Source organism: Chlamydotis macqueenii, chromosome W, assembly GCF_036417535.1.
Source record: "Chlamydotis macqueenii isolate bChlMac1 chromosome W, bChlMac1.mat, whole genome shotgun sequence".
Lineage (NCBI taxonomy): Eukaryota > Metazoa > Chordata > Aves > Otidiformes > Otididae > Chlamydotis > Chlamydotis macqueenii.
The window spans coordinates 48,367,484-48,385,860 of NC_141592.1; the positions used below are offsets into that span (position 1 = coordinate 48,367,484).

The following is an 18,377-nucleotide window of genomic DNA, read 5'->3' on the forward strand; positions in this document are numbered from 1 at the left end:
CAGATCTGAATTCTTTGGGATACTGTTGTATACATGTTTAACAATGTTGGTTTTATACAGCTTGCACTGCACTGTACATTGTTTTGAACACCTTGAGCTTAGAGATCTACCAGCAGGACTGGAGCTTCTTGGTCCTGAAGCAGTATATATTTTAAAGAATAATACTTTGCTCAGCATGCTTTGTGGGTTACACAGACTGCCTAACATGAAGGATGAGATTGTGCTTAGTTTAAATATGGTGCAGTAGCAAAGCAACTTCTATAAAGCAGCCCAGCCTGGTGCTGGCATAAGCAGGATTAACATTTCTGCTTTGCCTAACACAAAACCTAGGCGCATTTCACTGAAATACCTTGACTAATTGCACTAATGGTTACAAATATGATTTATACTATTTTTTGTTAAATTTGGAAGAAATGAAAATGCTTTTAATTTGCCAATAGAGAGCAGTTTAAGAGCCCTTTTGAGGAGCAATGAAATTACATCTACTACAGAAATGCCAAGAGGTCCTTCACTATCTACCAGCACTTGGGATGTCACTAATAAGCTCATGGAAAAACTTTTTTACTGATAAATGGCTAATAACTAACTGGAAAAAAATACTGTTTTCTTAGAGAATAAAACATCTCAAGCTTGAAAGACTGCACTATCTTTTTTGTAATTCAACTTAGAACAGCTCCCCTGATGTCCCACATTGTTGAGCTAAATGCTAAAATTCAAACTGTTACATTAAACATATGTAATAGGATTGCCTTCTGAATGTGGGAGGAATCCAGGCAGAAAGCCCCACAGGAATTCAGTTATTTGATCTATACTGCACTGCAGGACTTAAAGGGCCTGCTTTACACTTTATGAAAAGTAAAAGGATGTTTGTTTTGCTACAGTAAAAACAAAATCAAATGGACAATGGCTGTTATGACTTTAAGCCTGACTATGAAAAGATTATATCAGAGAGAGTGCTATGTTTTCCAGGATGATGACTTTTTTCTTCATATTTGTTGTGTTTGATCTTACTATTGCTGGCATAGGTTCAGTGCCCTCCCCAAAGTTTTTTTAAGTTAACCACTTATTACAGAGAACAGTATCAGTCTCAGCACTTCCCAAACACAAGCCATTTTTCAGCAGGTCTAAAATTATCTTGAAGTTGCAGCTGGAAACCTTCACCTCAGTGAGTTTTTCTATTGCTTTTTCAGACATTAACTCTGCCCAAACCACAGTATGTCATTAGGATCACTGGGATTCCAGTCTGGGTGGAAACTGGGGTAGCAGCGTGAAATAAAAACACAAAAGTGCAGAGACCTTTGGAAGACATCAGCTTTAACTTTAGAAACATGAGTGCCTTGAAAGCAGTATCAATAACAGTTTGTGAAAAATCTGCTTGCAGCAAAGCAATGTGGTAGCTAATCCTGCAATGGCTTAATGGTTTATTATTAAAGTAATCTTAAGATTTTATTGGAACGTGCTTCCACGGTGGCGTCGCTGCCTTTGTGGGCTTTACTATGTGTGTGCCATCTTGTCCATAATTAAACTTTTCACTGACAGACCTGGGATTATTTTTTTTTTTTGTTAAACCTCCCACTTTGAATGCTGGAATTTCATTTGAACTTTAAATACTGCCTTGGAATTTGCCATAAGGTAAACTATCTGCTCCTGGAAGCTTCCCTGCACTGCTACAGATGTTGTAGACACACAATAACTGAATCTGGCCAGGGATATAAAATGTAACAAGAAGAGCTTTTATAGGTACGTAGGGGACAAAAGAAAGTCCAGGGAAAATGTAGGCCCCCTCCAGAAGGGAACTGGTGTCCTGGTTACCCAGGACATGGAGAAGGCTGAGGTTCTCAATGACTTTTTTGCCTCAGTCTTCACCAATAAGGGCTCTTGTCCCACCACCCAAGCTGTAGAAGGCACAAGCAGGGACTGGGAGGATGAAGAACCACCCACTGTACTCAAAGAGCAGGTTCGGGAACATCTGAGGAACCTGAAGGTGCACAAGTCCATGGGACCTGATGAGATCCATCCGCGGGTCCTGAGGGAACTGGCGGATGAAGTTGCCAAGCCACTGGCCATCATATTTGAGAAATCGTGGCGGTCTGGTGAGGTCCCCGATGACTGGAAGAGAGGGAACATAACCCCCATTTTTAAAAAGGGGAATAAGGAAGACCCAGGTAACTACAGGCCAGTCAGCCGCACCTCCGTGCCTGGCAAGGTCATGGAGCAGATTCTCCTGGAAACCATGCTAAGGCACATGGAGAGCAAGGAGGTGGTTGGTGACAGCCAACGTGGCTTCACCAAGGGCAGATTGTGCCTGACCAATTTGGTGGCCTTCTATGACGGGGTAACAGCATCGGTGGACAAGGGACGAGCAACAGATATCATCTACCTGGACTTGTGCAAAGCTTTTGACACTGTCCCGCACGACATCCTTCTCTCTAAACTAGAGAGACACAGGTTTGATGGACAGACCACTCGGTGGATAAGGAGTTGGCTGGATGGCCACACTCAGAGAGTGGTGGTCAGTGGCTCAATGTCCATGTGGAGACCGGTCACGAGTGGCATCCCTCAGGGGTCCGTGCTGGGCCCGGCCCTGTTCAACATCTTTGTCGGCGACATGGACAGTGGGATAGAGTGCACCCTCAGCAAGTTCGCCGACGACACCAAGTTGTGTGGTGCCGTCGACACGCTGGAGGGAGGGATGCCATCCAGAGGGACCTTGACAGGCTGGAGAGGTGGGCCTGTGCCAACCTCATGAAGTTCAACCAGGCCAAGTGCAAGGTCCTGCACCTGGGTCATGGCAATCCCAGGCACAAATACAGGCTGGGTGGGGAATGGATTGAGAGCAGCCCTGAGGAGAAGGACTTGGGAGTGCTGGTGGATGAGAAGCTTAACATGAGCAGGCAATGCGCCCTTGCAGCCCAGAAGGCCAACCGCATCCTGGGCTGCATCAAGAGGAGCGTGGCCAGCAGATCAAGGGAGGTGATTCTGCCCCTCCTCTCTGCCCTGGTGAGACCCCACCTGGAGTACTGTGTCCAGTTCTGGAGCCCCCAACACAAGAAGGACATGGACCAGTTGGAAAAGGTCCAGAGGAGGGCCACGAAGATGATAAGAGGGCTGGAGCACCTCTCTTATGAGGACAGGCTGAGAGAGTTGGGGCTGTTCAGCCTGGAGAAGAGGAGGCTCTGGGGAGACCTGATAGCGGTCTTCCAGTACCTCAAGGGGGCCTACAAGAAAGATGGTGAGAGGCTGTTTAGTAGGGCCTGTTGCGATAGGACGAGAGGTAATGGTTTTAAAATAGAGGGGGGTAGATTTAGATTGGAAATTAGGAAAAAATTTTTTACGATGCGAGTTATAGAACACTGGCCCAGGTTGCCCAGAAAGGTGGTGGAGGCCCCATCCCTGGAAACGTTCAAGGCCAGATTGGATGAGGCTCTGAGCAACCTGACCTAGTCAGGGATGTCCCTGCTCCTTGCAGGGGGGTTGGACTAGATGACCTTTGAAGGTCCCTTCCAACCCTAACCATTCTATGATTCTATGAATAAGTGACTGAATGTAAGAGGACTTGCAAACTTGTGTCTTAGTGTTAAAAAGGCTGACAGGAATGAAGTAGTTGTTCAGATGCTCAGGTTGTCCCTAGAGAATTCTCACTTTGGAATATATGGGAATGAAAATTAATGGAAAACTGGCCTAGAAAGTACATTTTCAGTGAAGCTTCACTGCTGTCGACTGAGAGAAGGCAAAATATGTCAAAGGAAACATGAAGGAAGAATTTATATTTCAGCCTGTGGACTTCTCGGACAAGTTTCTCATGTGACTTGGACTTGCTGACCACTTATTTTTATAAATTCAGTTAAAGTCCACTGAATATCTGAAGCAAAAGGCATCCTTGCTATTTTAAAAACCTTAAATTAAAATCTATAGTTCATCTTAGTATAGCTTTAGGCATATCTCTGGGAAATGCAGTCCACAGGTCACAGCCTTGGTACCCAAATGCTGGATTATCAACAGATAGACATCCAACCTGTCTTGAAAATAGTTTCTCCTAGAATCAAGAATAGACTTGAATAATTACTTAATCTAAGGCATGTTTGTTGAGACCCAAGTTTGGGCATCTCAGGCTTAGACTGCCACAGGGATTTAAATGGATAATTTGTTCAGTCATTTAGAAGTGATTAAGAGAAGTGTAAGAGCTATTGTCCCTCAACCAAGGTACAACAGCTCTCAGTCTGTGCCTTAACCAGCTGCAATACAAGATGAAACCAATTATTTAAAATTGCCTTCAGTGGTGTCGTAGTTCAGCCCCGATCGGGACCAGACTACGCAGTCTCTCTCCCGCTCCCCCCACCCTCCGAGAGAACAGGGGGGGATGATATAAGAAAAATGGCTCAAGGCTTGAGATAAGGATGGGGAGAAATCCTTAAAGTTACCGTCACGGGCAAAACAGACTCGACCTGGGGAAAACTATTAATTTATTTCTAAAATTAGCAGGAGAATGAGACAGGGAACAAGATAACCTCCCCCCACCCCTCCCTCTTCCCGGGCTTAACATTATCTCTACTACCTTCCCCTCCCGAGCGGCACGGGGGGGGAAAAGGGAATGGGGGTCGTGGTCAGTTCATCACGCGTTGTTTTACGCCGCTGTATCATCGTCAGGGGCAGAACTCCTCGCATTCCTCCTCTGCTCCAGCGTGGGGTCCCTCCCACGGGCCACAGTCCTTCATGAAACTGCTCCGGCGTGGGTCATTTCTTCCACGGGGTGCAGTCCCTCTAGAACAGCTGTCCCAGCGGGCCCTCCACGGGCCACAGCCTCCTTCAGGCCTCCACCTGCTCCGGCGTGGGGTCCTCCACGGGCTGCAGGTGGATCTCTGCCCCTCCGTGGACCTCCATGGGCTGCAGGGGGACAACCTGCTCCACCATGGTCTTCACCACGAGTTGCAGAGGAATCTTGGCCAGGAGCAGCATTACTCCTCCCCCTCCTTCTTCACTGACCTTGGCGTCTGCAGCCGTTCCTCACAACAGGCTGGCAGACGCCTCTCAGGATCCTTTTTACATCTTATTCACTTCTCATCTCCTCTCCACTTCTTGCAGCCAGGCTGGGCCGAGTTGGGCCCAGTCGGCTGCCCGGCGGGAGGCCAGAGGGTGAGGCCTGCAAGGCCCATGAGGCTCGCGCCTCCCCCTCTCTGCCCCCCGCTCAGCTGCTTCACATCTTCTCCTCCTTTTTTTCCTGTTTTCCCCTACTTAAATACGTTATTGCAGAGGCGTTATCATGGGACATTCTGCTACCAATTGGCTCGGCCTTGGCCAGCAGCAGGTCCGCCCTAGGCCTGGCCGAGTCCACTGAACAAAGGGGAGCAACTTCTAGCAGTTTCCTACAGAAGCTACCACCTTAGGCCCCCCCTCACTAACAAAACCAGAACATTTTGCTAACAATTTAAGTTAACCTCTCTCTCAGCTGATGATTGCTAATATTTGGCTGAGAAAGGATGACTTCCCATAATGCTCTACCCTCTATCATGCTTCAGGCAGGGATATTTCAGGAGGAGATGGTGAATTTTAGGACTGGAAGCTCATGCGTTGCCATTATAGCTCTGTGGCTCTCCAGCCCTGAGGTTCTATTCATCTAATGTGGTCACCAGCACAATGCAGGCTTCCAAAACAAGAGAGACATTGTGGGGCTGTTCAGTATTTTTTCATATCTCTTCTCATCTGCAGCCACAGTTTTCCTCTGGCTTGTCTGTGGATGTATGCCAGCATGGAGGGTAGGCATGCTCTTAGGTCACACAACATGGTCACAGTGTGCAGCTTACACAGTGCCTCTGTTCCTAGCGCAGCTGTGCTCAGCTCAATGGCTAGCAGATTTTAGTTGAAGCAGCAGTGACATTTCTGCCACTGAAACCCAGTGCTTGGTCATTGATGTGGCCAATCAGGACCATGAATTCATCTGAGAAAAAAATATGCTGGTAGGCAGTATTCTCATTTGAAAGAGTACACTGCCCTCACTCATGTTAAATAAATAAACACAATATTTTCTTTGGTAGCCCTTAAGATGAAGAAAGGCCAATATCCAAGCCATGTTCTCTGACTGTGAGGCTACTCTGTAAAAGGTGGGAAATGACCACTCTCTGACTTGAAGGAAGAGTGGCCAGTATCTGTGACCCGGATGACAGTGCATGTGCATACAGGAAGGGATTTTGGCCACGGTGCACTTCTTCCCCGGAGAGGTGATATGTCCAGAAAAGAGGGAGAATTTCAGACACATCCCTCTTGCCAGTGTTTCATGCTAGCTGGCTGTAGCTCCCTCTGTGCACATTTGTATTGGATCTGCCTGAGATGGAGTTAATTTTCCCCATAGCAGCTGTCATAGTGCTGTGCTTTGTACTGGTAGCTAGAAAGGTGTTGATAACACACCAGTGTTTTGGCTACTGCTGAGCAGTGCTCCCACAGCATCAAGGCTGTCTCTCCAACATTCCCCCCTCCTCACTCCCAAAGGCCAGTAGATTGGGGTTGGGCAAGATCTTGGGAGGGGACATAGCCAGGCCAGCTGACCCAAACTAACCAAAGAGATATCCCATACCATATGATGTCTGCTCAGCAATAAAAGCTAAGAGAAAGAAGGGAAGGGGGGAGAGGGGCATTACATTTGTCTTCAGGAGCAACCACTATGTGTACTGAAGCCCTACTTCCTGGGAAGTGGCTGGACATCGCCTGCTGATGGGAAGTAGTGAATAAATCTTTTGTTTTCCTTTGCTTCTGTGCATGTCCTTTGCTTTTGTTTTTATTAAACTGCCTTTATCTTTACCCACAAATTCTTTTCCATCTTATTTTCTCCCCCTCTGTCCTGCTGAGGAGAGGAGTGATAGAATGGATTGGTGGGCACCTGGCAGTCAGCCAAGGTCAACCCACCACAGTGTTCTATGTTCTGGCTCTGTTGTTTGAGTCCATGTCCTGGTTTCAGTAGGGATGGAGTTAATTTTCCTCTCAGTAGCCAGTGTGCTTTGGATTTCAGATGTGAAGAATGTTGATAAAACACCCTGATGATATGAGTTGTTGCTAATGAGACCAAGTACACTGTCTGGCTTTCCAAGTCTCATTAACATGCAGGTGCAGGAAGCTGGGAGGAAGACAGACAGAATAATTGACCCAAACTGGCCAAAGAGAGCATTCCATGTCATAAACGTCATGCTCAGTATATGAGTGGGGGTTGCCCGGGGGGGTGGGGGGGCATTGCTCGCTGGCATCGTTCCCTCTACCTTGCTGGCTCCCTCTCACTCCTTTTGCTTGCTGCTTGGTTTTCGTTTCCATGATCACTGCTCGGGATGGGCTGTATCAGTCATTGGGACATCGGGTGCATTGTTCATTTTGTATATTTTTAATATCCTTCTGTTCTGTTATTATTGTTGTTTTCATTTGTTATTTTAGTAAACTGTCTTCATCTCAACCCACGAGTTTTCCTTTCTTCCCAGTTCTCTCCCCCATCCCGCTGGGGAGGGGGAGGGTGAGCGAGAAACTGTGTGGTAACTAAAACTAAACCTTGACAGTCCACAATTGGTGCCTGACTTTTGGGCTTCATAATATTTAGCATCCAAACATATGAGCCTCTTCTGTGGTCTGGCCCATCATTCCTAACCTGTACAGATTGTTAACTGGAGTTTGACAGTTGACCTGCTTAGCTGTGTTTGCAAATTCTGCTAAAAATGCCTTGATGGTTTAGGTGTCTAAATAGCTTTATAAACCTAGTCTTACTCCTTTCAGTTAATTGAAACCTCTTTGGCATGCTTTACAAGTCCCTGCCTATATGTATCAACATGAAATCTTGTCCTTAACCCTTGTGATCTGTAAAGCGAAGTTTGCATAAATTACATATTGTAGATGATTTAGATCTAAGCAAATCCAGAAAAATGTATTAAAACCCAAATAATCTTATTTGATATAACATAATCAGGTGTAGACATCCTTGCTAGTTATGGTTTCTGTTGCATTTTCAAAGACTAACTCTGTAGTTATGAAGTAGAAGGGAAACTGAGATAATATAACTTTATCTGCAGTTCTAAGAATTAAGCCTTACCTTTGAATTTGGACAAGTAAATGAGTACGCAAATAAGGAGCTCAAAAAGTATAAACTAGTGCTTGAAAGGTGTCAGGTACATCTACTTGAGATTGTGACATTAGCTTTGTGTTTAGTTCAGAAATAGTCAGAGCCAGGAAACAATGCTATTGGGATCAGTCATCCAGAAGAAGAAACACACACGGCTCTTTATTCTACTGTCTGTAGAGAAGCTGCTTTGGTTACTGTGGAGGCAGAGCCACGGTCCCTGAAACCAACAATAAAGCAGCGGAGACAAGAGCTGCAGTCCCTGAGACCTAAATCTGCGCAACAGATGCAGGTAAGCAGCCAGGGGAGATGGGGTCTTCAGTGTCAGCAAAGAAATCTATTGTTAGAATTTTTGTCAAAATCCTTGGGAGACATGGGTTAAAGTACGATGAGATGCAGCTGCATCTGCTGCTAGGAACGATGAGAAGCACTGCTTCAAAGAACATAAATCAATTTTAACGATTCTAACAAAAGTGTTAGGGGAACAGAACTGTGCTATTAATAACACTGACCTGAAGAGTTTGTTGGTTTGGGTGTCTGCTCACGTAGCAGACACTAACATCTCTAATATCTGCACAGTGGGCACTGGGGACACCATAGGTATTAGACTATGGGACTGTGCAACGTGGGGTGACCCTGCTGTTCAAAAGTTATTACTGGCGTGGCGTGTAATGTTTGAAGCCTTAAAGAATCACATGCAGAAAGGGGATCCGACAGCACCCGTTACACCGCCCGCTCCTCCATCCGTGGAAACAAAGACTAACAGCGAGCCGGGAAAATCCCTTTGATCCAGGTCCCATAGATCTGGAAAAGGAGCCTTCAGTCTTTGGAGCTTCCTCGTTATAGAGGTGGCGTGTTTGTGTGTGTCCTTTGTGCTGATAGTGTCATACCTTTTTTTGTGTGTTTGTGTGTCCTTTGTGTCAAGGGTGTAATATTTTTGTTATTGTTCGGTGTTGTTGGTGTGGACGTAAGCTTATTCCAGCTGATCTATATTTGTGCTATAGCTTAGTGTTCTGGTGTGTGCGGTGTCGCAGGTCAACCCCGTTGGAACAAGTGATACATCCAGGTTGGTATTGTTGCCGTGCAAGGAGCAGTGTTAAGTTATAAGATGTTTAAGTGGAGACGGATAGGCAGTGCAAACAGACGAATTAGGGATTATAGTCCAGAGGAAATTAAAGTTTCCTAAACAGGTATGGGCAATCTGTGTGTGTGTGTATGGGCACGGAGTGAATGGTATGGAATAAGGGGTGAATACTGTCTTGGTTTCAGCAGGGATGGAGTTAATTTTCCTCTCAGAAGCTTTGGATTTTGTATGTGAAGAATGTTGATAAAAACACTCTGATGATAAGAGTTGTTGTTAATGAGACCAAGGACACTGTCTTGAGAGAAGGAGTTAAAGAAATTTTAGTAGATATGGCATTGATTAATTATTGCTGTGCATCCTAAGGAATCAAGTTGATAAATAGTGCTTAATGTTTTGTTAACTACTTGCTTAATAATTTGCTAACCATTGTGCAAACTATTTGAAGCAGAAAGTCTTGCAATTCTTCACAAAAGACAGTTCCCGGTAAGGACTAGGGGGGTCGCTTCAAGAACCAGCTAAAATCGACCCTGCAGCTTGAATGAAAGCCAAGGGATAACTGAGTTTGCGCAAGAACAAAAGGTTACTAGCGGTGACAAAGAGTAGTCACCTGCCTTCATCCCCAGGATCCCGACGACCACCACCAGGAGGCACTGCGCAAGCCCAGAGGGGAGGAGTTTATGAAAATGACCCCTTGGGACTAATTTTAATATGAAGCGGGGATAGGTCATGCATATGTATAGGCGTATTGTGAAACTTTATGTATATGTAACACTTGGTTGTATAAATTTAAAGTGAGCTACCGCATCAGGCGTGCACGGTTTTGGTGGGACTACACCCCCGTGCTGCCCAGCGCTGAATAAACATACCTACTTTACAATCTTACAGATTGTGGAGTCCGTTTTCCGCACGTCAGTCTGGCTTTCCAAGTCTCGTTAACATGCAGGTGCAGGAAGCTGGGAGCAAGACAGACAGAGTATCGGTCATTTGGACATCGGGTGGTGAGAAACTGTACACTGTTCATTTTGTATATATGAATGTGTCCTGGTTTTGGCAGGGATGGAGTTAATTTTTCCTCTCAGTAGCTGGTATGTTTTGGATTTTGTGTGTGAAGAATGTTCATAAACACCCTGATGATACCAGTTGTTGTGAATGAGACCAAGGACACCGTCCTGCTTTCCAAGTCTCGCTAATTTGCAGATGCAGGAAGCTGGGAGAAAGACAGACAGCATAATTGATCCAAACTGGCCAAAGAGAGTATTCCATGCCATAAACGTCATGCTCAGTATATAAGTGGGGGCAGGCGAGGGTGGGTATCTGCCTTCCTGGCATCCATCCTTCCTGCTTGTTTTGGCTGGCATCGTTCCCCCTACCTTGCTGGCTCCCTTTTGCTCCTTTGCTTGCTGCTCGGTTTTGTTTCCGTGATCGCTGCTCGGGACGGGCTGTATCAGTCATTGGGACATCGGGTGGTGAGAAAACACATATTGTTCACTTTGTATATTTTTAATATCCTTATATTCTGTTATTATTGTAGTTTTCCCTTTTATTTTAGTAAATTGTCTTCATCTCAACCCACGAGTTCTCCTTCCTTCCCAATTCTCTCCCCCATCCCCCTGGGGAGGGGGAGAGTGAGCGAGAAACTGTGTGGTGATTTGGGCTAAACCATCACAGAATGTCCTTATATTTAGTTATTATTGTAGGTTTCCTCTTAGTAAACTGCAGCATAAAGCGACGTGTGATTGGCGGACCGTGGCTCCCATTCCCTCTTGCCACCTCCCCCCGCCCAGTCCCGCTCAGGGGACAGGGGAAGGAGGTGGAGATGGTGTTAAGCCCGGGAAGAGGGAGGGGTGGGGGAGGTTATCTTGTTCCCTTTCTCATTATCCTGCTTTGGTTTTAGTAATAAATGAATAGTTTTCCCCGGGTCGAGTTTGTTTTGTCTGTAATGGTAGCTTTAAGAATATCTCCCTGTTCTTGTCTCAAATCTGAGGTGGTTTTTTTTTTTTTCTCTCTTAGAATCATAGAATGGTTAGGGTTGGAAGGGACCTTCAAAGGTCATCTAGTCCAACCCCCCTGCAAGGAGCAGGGACATCCCTGACTAGGTCAGGTTGCTCAGAGTCTCATCCAGCCTGGCCTTGAACGCTTCCAGGGATGGGGCCTCCACCACCTTCCTGGGCAACCTGGGCCAGTGTTCTATAAGCCGCATTGTAAAAAATTTTTTCCTAATTTCTAATCTAAATCTACCCCCCTCTATTTTAAAACCATTACCTCTCGTCCTATCACAACAGGCCCTACTAAACAGCCTCTCCCCATCTTTCTTGTAGGCCCCCTTGAGGTACTGGAAGACCGCTATCAGGTCTCCCCGGAGCCTCCTCTTCTCCAGGCTGAACAGCCCCAACTCTCTCAGCCTGTCCTCATAGGAGAGGTGCTCCAGCCCTCTTATCATCTTCGTGGCCCTCCTCTGGACCTTCTCCAACTGGTCCATGTCCTTCTTATGCTGGGGGCTCCAGAACTGGACACAGTACTCCAGGTGGGGTCTCACCAGGGCAGAGTAGAGGGGCAGAATCACCTCCCTCGACCTGCTGGCCACACTCCTCTTGATGCAGCCCAGGATGAGGTTGGCCTTCTGGGCTGCAAGGGCGCATTGCTTGCTCATGTTAAGCTTCTCATCCACCAGCACTCCCAAGTCCTTCTCCTCAGGGTTGCTCTCAATCCATTCTCTGCCCAGCCTGTATTTGTGCCTGGGATTGCCATGACCCAGGTGCAGGACCTTGCACTTGGCCTGGTTGAACTTCATCAGGTTGGCACAGGCCCACCTCTCCAGCCTGTCAAGGTCCCTCTGGATGGCATCCCTCCCTTCCTGCGTGTCGACGGCACCACACAACTTGGTGTCGTCGGCGAACTTGCTGAGGGTGCACTCTATCCCACTGTCCATGTCGCCGACAAAGATGTTGAACAGGGCCGGGCCCAACATGGACCCCTGAGGGACGCCACTCGTGACCGGTCTCCACATGGACATCGAGCCACTGACCACCATGTCTCTCTAGTTTAGAGAGAAGGATGTCATGTGGGACAGTGTCAAAAGCTTTGCACAAGTCCAGGTAGATGATGTCAGCTGCTCATCCCTTGTCCACCGATGCCGTCACCCCGTCATAGAAGGCCACCAAATTGGTCAGGCACGATCTGCCCTTGGTGAAGCCATGTTGGCTGTCACCAACCACCTCCTTGCTCTCCATGTGCCTTAGCATGGTTTCCAGGAGAATCTGCTCCATGACCTTGCCAGGCACAGAGGTGAGGCTGACCGGCCTGTAGTTACCTGGGTCTTCCTTATTCCCCTTTTTAAAAATGGGGGTTATGTTCCCCCTCTTCCAGTCATCGGGGACCTCACCAGACCGCCACGACTTCTCAAATACGATGGCCAGTGGCTTGGCAACTTCATCCACCAGTTCCCTCAGGACCCGCGGATGCACTTCGTCAGGACCCATGGACTTGTGCACCTTCAGGTTCCTCAGATGATCCCGAACCTGCTCTTTGAGTACAATGGGCAGTTCTTCATTCTCGCAGTCCCTGCTTGCACCTTCCACAGATTGGGTGGTGAGACAAGAGCCCTTATTGGTGAAGACTGAGGCAAAAAAGTCATTGAGAACCTCAGCCTTCTCCATGTCCTGGGTAACCAGGACACCAGTTCCCTTCCGGAGGGGTTCTACATTTTCCCTGGACTTTCTTTTGTCCCCTACGTACCTATAAAAGCTCTTCTTGTTGCATTTTATATCCCTGGCCAGATTCAGTTCTGCCAGGGCTTTGGCCTTCCTTACCTTATCCCTGGCCACTCGCACAGCTTCTTTGTAGTCCTCCCAGGCTACCTGTCCCCACTTCCACCCTCTATAGGCTTCCTTTTTCACTTTCAGTTGGTCCAGGAGCTCCTTGCTCACCCACGCCGGCCTCCTGGCCTTTTTGCCCGACTTGTTCTTCATTGGGATGCACCTCTGCTGAGCTTGGAGGAGGTGATCCTTGAATGTGGACCAACTTTCCTGGGCCCCTCTTCCCTCCAGGGCCGCCTCCCATGGCACTTGGCCCATGAGGTCCCTGAAGAGGCCCAAGTCCGCCTTCCTGAAGTCTAGGGCAGAGAGCTTGCCATGTAGTTTCCTTGCTGCCCCGTGGATCTTGAACTCCACCATGTCATGGTCGCTGCAGCCAAGGCTGTCCTTTAGTTTCACATCCCCCACCAGCCCCTCCCTGTTGGTGAGAACAAGGTCGAGCATGGCACCCCTCCTTGTCGGCTCCTCTATCGCCTGCAGGAGGAAGTTGTCGTCCACGCATTCCAGGAACCTCCTGGACTGCCTGTGCCCTGCCGTGTTGTCTCTCCAACAGATGTCAGGGTGGTTGAAGTCCCCCATGAGGACCAGGGCCTGTGACCGTGAGGCTGCTCCTATCTGCCTATAGAGCACTTCATCTGCTCTATCCTCCTGGCCAGGCAGCCTGTAACAGACCCCTACCGTGATGTCCCCTGTCCGTCCCCATCCTCTAATCTTGACCCATAAGCTCTCTGTCAGCTCCTCCTCCATCCCCAGGCGGAGCTCCACACACTCCAGCCAGTTGCTGATGTAGAGAGCAACACCCCCTCCTCATCTCCCCTTCCTGTCTTTTCTAAAAAGCCTATACCCTTCCATGTTGACGCTCCAGTCATGTGTCATCCCACCACGTCTCCGTGATGCCAACGAGGTCGTAGCCCTGCTCGTGTGCAAGCATCTCCAGCTCTTCCTGTTTATTCCCCATGCTGCGTGCATTGGTATAGAGACACTTCAGCTGGGCCCCCGACACAGCCGACTTGCTGGCTGGAGCTACAGGGGTGCTATTGGACCGCAGTTTAGGTTTATTTGCACTTATCTGTGATCCCTGCTCAGCTTCTGGACCCTCAGTGCTGGCACTGGCACCATGCTGACAGCAGTGGGCTGAACTGTGCTCCCCCTCCCCCAGCAACACTAGTTTAAAGCTCTCCGGACGAGCCTGGCAAGTCTTTGTCCAAGCACACTCTTCCCCTTCTCGGTTAGGTGCACGCCATCTGCCCCTAGCAGCCCAGGCTTCTCAAAGCACGCCCCGTGATCTAGATACCCAAAGCCCTGGCTGTAGCACCACTCCCTGAGCCAAGAGTTAACCTGCCAGATATGTCTGGCCCTTTCAGGTCCCTGCCCTTCGACCAGGAGGATTGACGAGAAGACCACCTGCGCCCCAGAGCCTTTGACTGTTGAACCCAGAGCCCTGAAATCCCTTTTGATGTTTTTTAGACTGCTGCCAGCTGTGTCGCTGGCCCCCACATGAAACACCAGCAGTGGATAATAGTCTGTTGGCCATATGAGGCTAGGTAGTCTCTCAGTGACATCCCTGATACGAGCCCCCGGGAGACATCACACCTCCCGAGAGACCACATCGGCGCGGCAGATGGGTGCCTCCGTACCTCTCAGGAGGGAGTCACCCACTACTACCACTCATCTCTTTTTCTTGGTAGCGCTAGTTATTACACGAGCCGGGCGCGCTACCTCGCACAGCTCCCGTGCCTCCCCTGAGGTGCTGGGTCTTACTTCCTCAGTTTGCAGAGCAGCAAAGCAGTTCTGCAGGGGCACCTCAGGGTTCTGGGGAAGCTGCTTCTTCTTCCTCCTGCGCCTTGCCCTTGCAGCTTTCCATTCAATGGCATCTTCTGCCTGCTTGCTTACGTCGTGTGTCACTGCGGGGGGGGTTGATTGTTTCACTGGGTGCTGCGGTTCCGGTGCAGCCTGTGCCTGGAACCAAGTATCCAGCTCCCTCTCTGCCTCCCTGATATCCCGCAGCCTCCTGACCGCCTCCTGCAGCTCAGCCACCTTCCTCAGGAGCTCCTCCACCTGGGCACACCTTCTGCAGTCGGGGCTGCCGCCTGCCCCTGCCCCGAGAGTAGGGTCCAGGCACTGCCTGCAGCCCAAGGTCTGCACCGCAGCCTCCCCCCTCGGCTGCTCCGTCTGCACGGAGGCATCGACCGCCGCAGGGGGTGCCGGTGCAGACCTCCCGGCCGGAGCTGCAGCCTTTGTTCTCAGGCGGGTGTTGGCCATGTCGCCCTGAGAAGCGTGAATCACCAAGTGACCCGGGGCAGCGCCCTCGCTGACGCGCCCTTCCTGCGCGAACTGCCCTGCCCTGCCCTGCCCTGCCCTGCCCTGCCCTGCCCTGCCCTGCCCTGCCCTGCCGTTCCGTGCCAGGTCCTGTTCGCCGCACTCCGGGTCGCTGGCGCTCCCTAAGCCCTGCTTTATACGGGGAGAGGGGCCGGACCGCCGGTGCCCCCTGGCTCCGCCCACGTCTCGTCAGCCGCTCTCGCGCGAGCTGCGGGCTTCTGGCGCCTCGCTCCGCTCCCCTCTGAGCTTCCCTGCTTCGGGAATCCCCTCGCTGCGCTGCGCTGCGCCGCTGCGGATCGTGCCGACTCCGAAGCTGTTTCCTCGGCACTGACTGTGCCTGGGGCCGCAGCCGCCGCCAGGCGCCCCTCACTATCCGGCGGGGCGGGGAAAACTTATCCAAAAACTGACATGGTTAACAGATACTCCCGCCTGGGTCGCCCAGTGGCCTTCAGCAAGAGAAAAAAGCTGCAACATTTGAATGAGTTAGTTGACCAGCAATTACAGCTTGGACACATGCAGCCAACAGACAGTCTCAGGAATACACCTGTGTTTGTAATACAGAAAAAATCAGGCAAAAGGTGACTCTTATAGGATTTAAGGGCAGTAAATGTGGTAATTGAGGATATGGGACCTTTGCAACAGGGGTTACCATCTCCTTCAATGATACCTCGAGATTGGAATATTACCATTATTGATTTAAAAGACTGTTTTTTCACCATACCTTTACATTCTGAAGATGCTCCACGATTCGCATTTTCTGTGCCTACAATCAATATGGGAGAGCCTAATCAGCGATATCACTGGATGGTACTTCCATAAGGTATGAAAAATAGTCCAACCATCTGCCAATGGTACGTCACACAAGCCATAGCACCAGTAAGGCGCTTGCATAGGAACAGCCTCATTTATCATTATAGGGATGATATCTTAATTGCAGCACCCGATGATTCTCTGGTGGACAGAGTTCTTAATGATATAAGAGATGTGAAGCAGCTGAGCGGGGGGCAGAGAGGGGGAGGTGTGAGCCTCATGGGCCTTGCAGGCCTCACCCTCTGGCCTCCTGCCGGGCAGCTGACTGGGCCCAACTCGGCCCGGCCTGGCTGCAAGAAGTGGAGAGGAGATGAGAAGTGAATAAGATGTAAAAAGGATCCTGAGAGGCATCTGCCAGCCTGTTGTGAGGAACGGCTGCAGACGCCAAGGTCAGTGAAGAAGGAGGGGGAGGAGTAATATGGCTCCTGGCCAAGATTCCTCTGCAACTCGTGGTGAAGACCATGGTGGAGCGGGTTGTCCCCCTGCAGCCCATGGAGGTCCACGGAGGGGCAGAGATCCACCTGCAGCCCGTGAAGGACCCCACGCCAGAGCAGGTGGAGGCCTGAAGGAGGCTGTGGCCCGTGGAGGGCCCGCTGGGACAGCTGTTCTAGAGGGACTGCACCCCGTGGAAGAGATGACCCACGCCGGAGCAGTTTCACGAAGGACTGTGGCCCGTGGGAGGGACCCCACGCTGGAGCAGAGGAGGAATGTGAGGAGTTCTTCCCCTGACGATGACACAGCGGCGTAAAACAACGCGTGATGAACTGACCGCGACCCCCATTCCCTTTTCCCCCCCCGTGCCGCTCGGGAGGGGAAGGTAGTAGAGATAATGTTAAGCCCGGGAAGAGGGAGGGGTGGGGGGAGGTTATCTTGTTCCCTGTCTCATTCTCCTGCTAATTTTAGAAATAAATGAATAGTTTTCCCCAAGTCGAGTCTGTTTTGCCCATAATGGTAACTTTAAGGATTTCGCCCTGTCCTTATCTCAAACCTTGAGCCGTTTTCCTTATATCATCTCCCCCTATTCTCTCGGAGGGTGGGGGGAGCGAGAGAGAGACTGCGTAGTCTGGTCCCGATCGGGGCTGAACTACAACAAAGGTTCAACCCAAATTGTAGAACTTGCGGCAGTGATACGAGCTTTGTATAAGTGTAAAGATGAACCCCTCAATATTGTCTCCGAATCTGCCTATGTGGTCAATGTAGTACAATGCACTGAATGGGCAATGTTAAAGGAAATTAATAATCCTTTGTTGTATGATCAGTTTCAACAGCTATTATCGGTATTACATGTGTGGGATCATCCTTACTTTATTGTACATCTGAGAGCTCACACCCTGCTTCCAGGACCTGTCACAGAAGGTAACATGTGTTGATGCGGAAGTAACGGACACTGCTGATGACCAATATGATCAAGCAAATGCCAATTTATTGTTGATACATCCCGGTTAATATAGCCCTTCTAATTCCGTATCATGGGCAAGCTCTCTACTAATTGGTTAACTATATCACGCATGTGCTCCTAGCTAAAATATGATTCGTTAAGTCTCTGTGTTCACGCGCACGGCTCTCTCCACCTGCACCCTGCTTCACATTCAGCCCCCAGTCACATATGCCAGCTGTTTTCCTTCTTCTCAAGGTTGCTTCGTTTACTTTCTCACAGGAAGCTTCATTACTTTCTCACAGGCGGCCTCATTATTTTCTCACAGGTGGCTTCAGTACTTTCTTACAGGCAGCTTCAGTACTTTCTCACAAGCAGCTTCAGTGATGTCCTTGAGGCCTGCTGCTCACAAACATAACAATTCCATTTGGTCTGGATTGTTCACTAAGTGCCCCTGGTACTCCAGGTATCCAACAAATCCCCCTTTTTGTTTTGAACAATCCAGACCCACTTTCATCATACGTTCCATAGCTTTCACAAAGCATTTTAAAATATACCCCAAAATCATCAGTGTCAACAGCAAACCTGTCAATAATACCAACCCATAAACTATCAAATCTTTTAGCCAGCCTGTGACCCCCAAGGATTTCAACCAGTCTGTTAACCTGCTTTCCACTTGTATTGCATGCATGTTGCATCATAACTCTGCCAACTGATAGCGTATCGACTTAGAGTGATCAGAAACATTCATGCAACACATACCTTCAAAATCTTCACATCCATGTCCATGCGCTAAGAACAAAAAATCAATGGCTGCTAGATTCTGCAAAAATATAATGACGCATGCTATCCATGTCTTCTAATAATCCTGATAACATGCTAGAGGTTAAA

The 18,377-nt window shown here is 49.0% G+C and overlaps 1 long non-coding RNA gene across 1 annotated transcript in view; it reads right to left on the reverse strand.

Moving 5' to 3' along the window:
- Positions 1-18,377, reverse strand: part of LOC147596770 (uncharacterized) — a 556,670-nt gene that overhangs the window by 124,982 nt on the left and 413,311 nt on the right. The window lies entirely within an intron of this gene.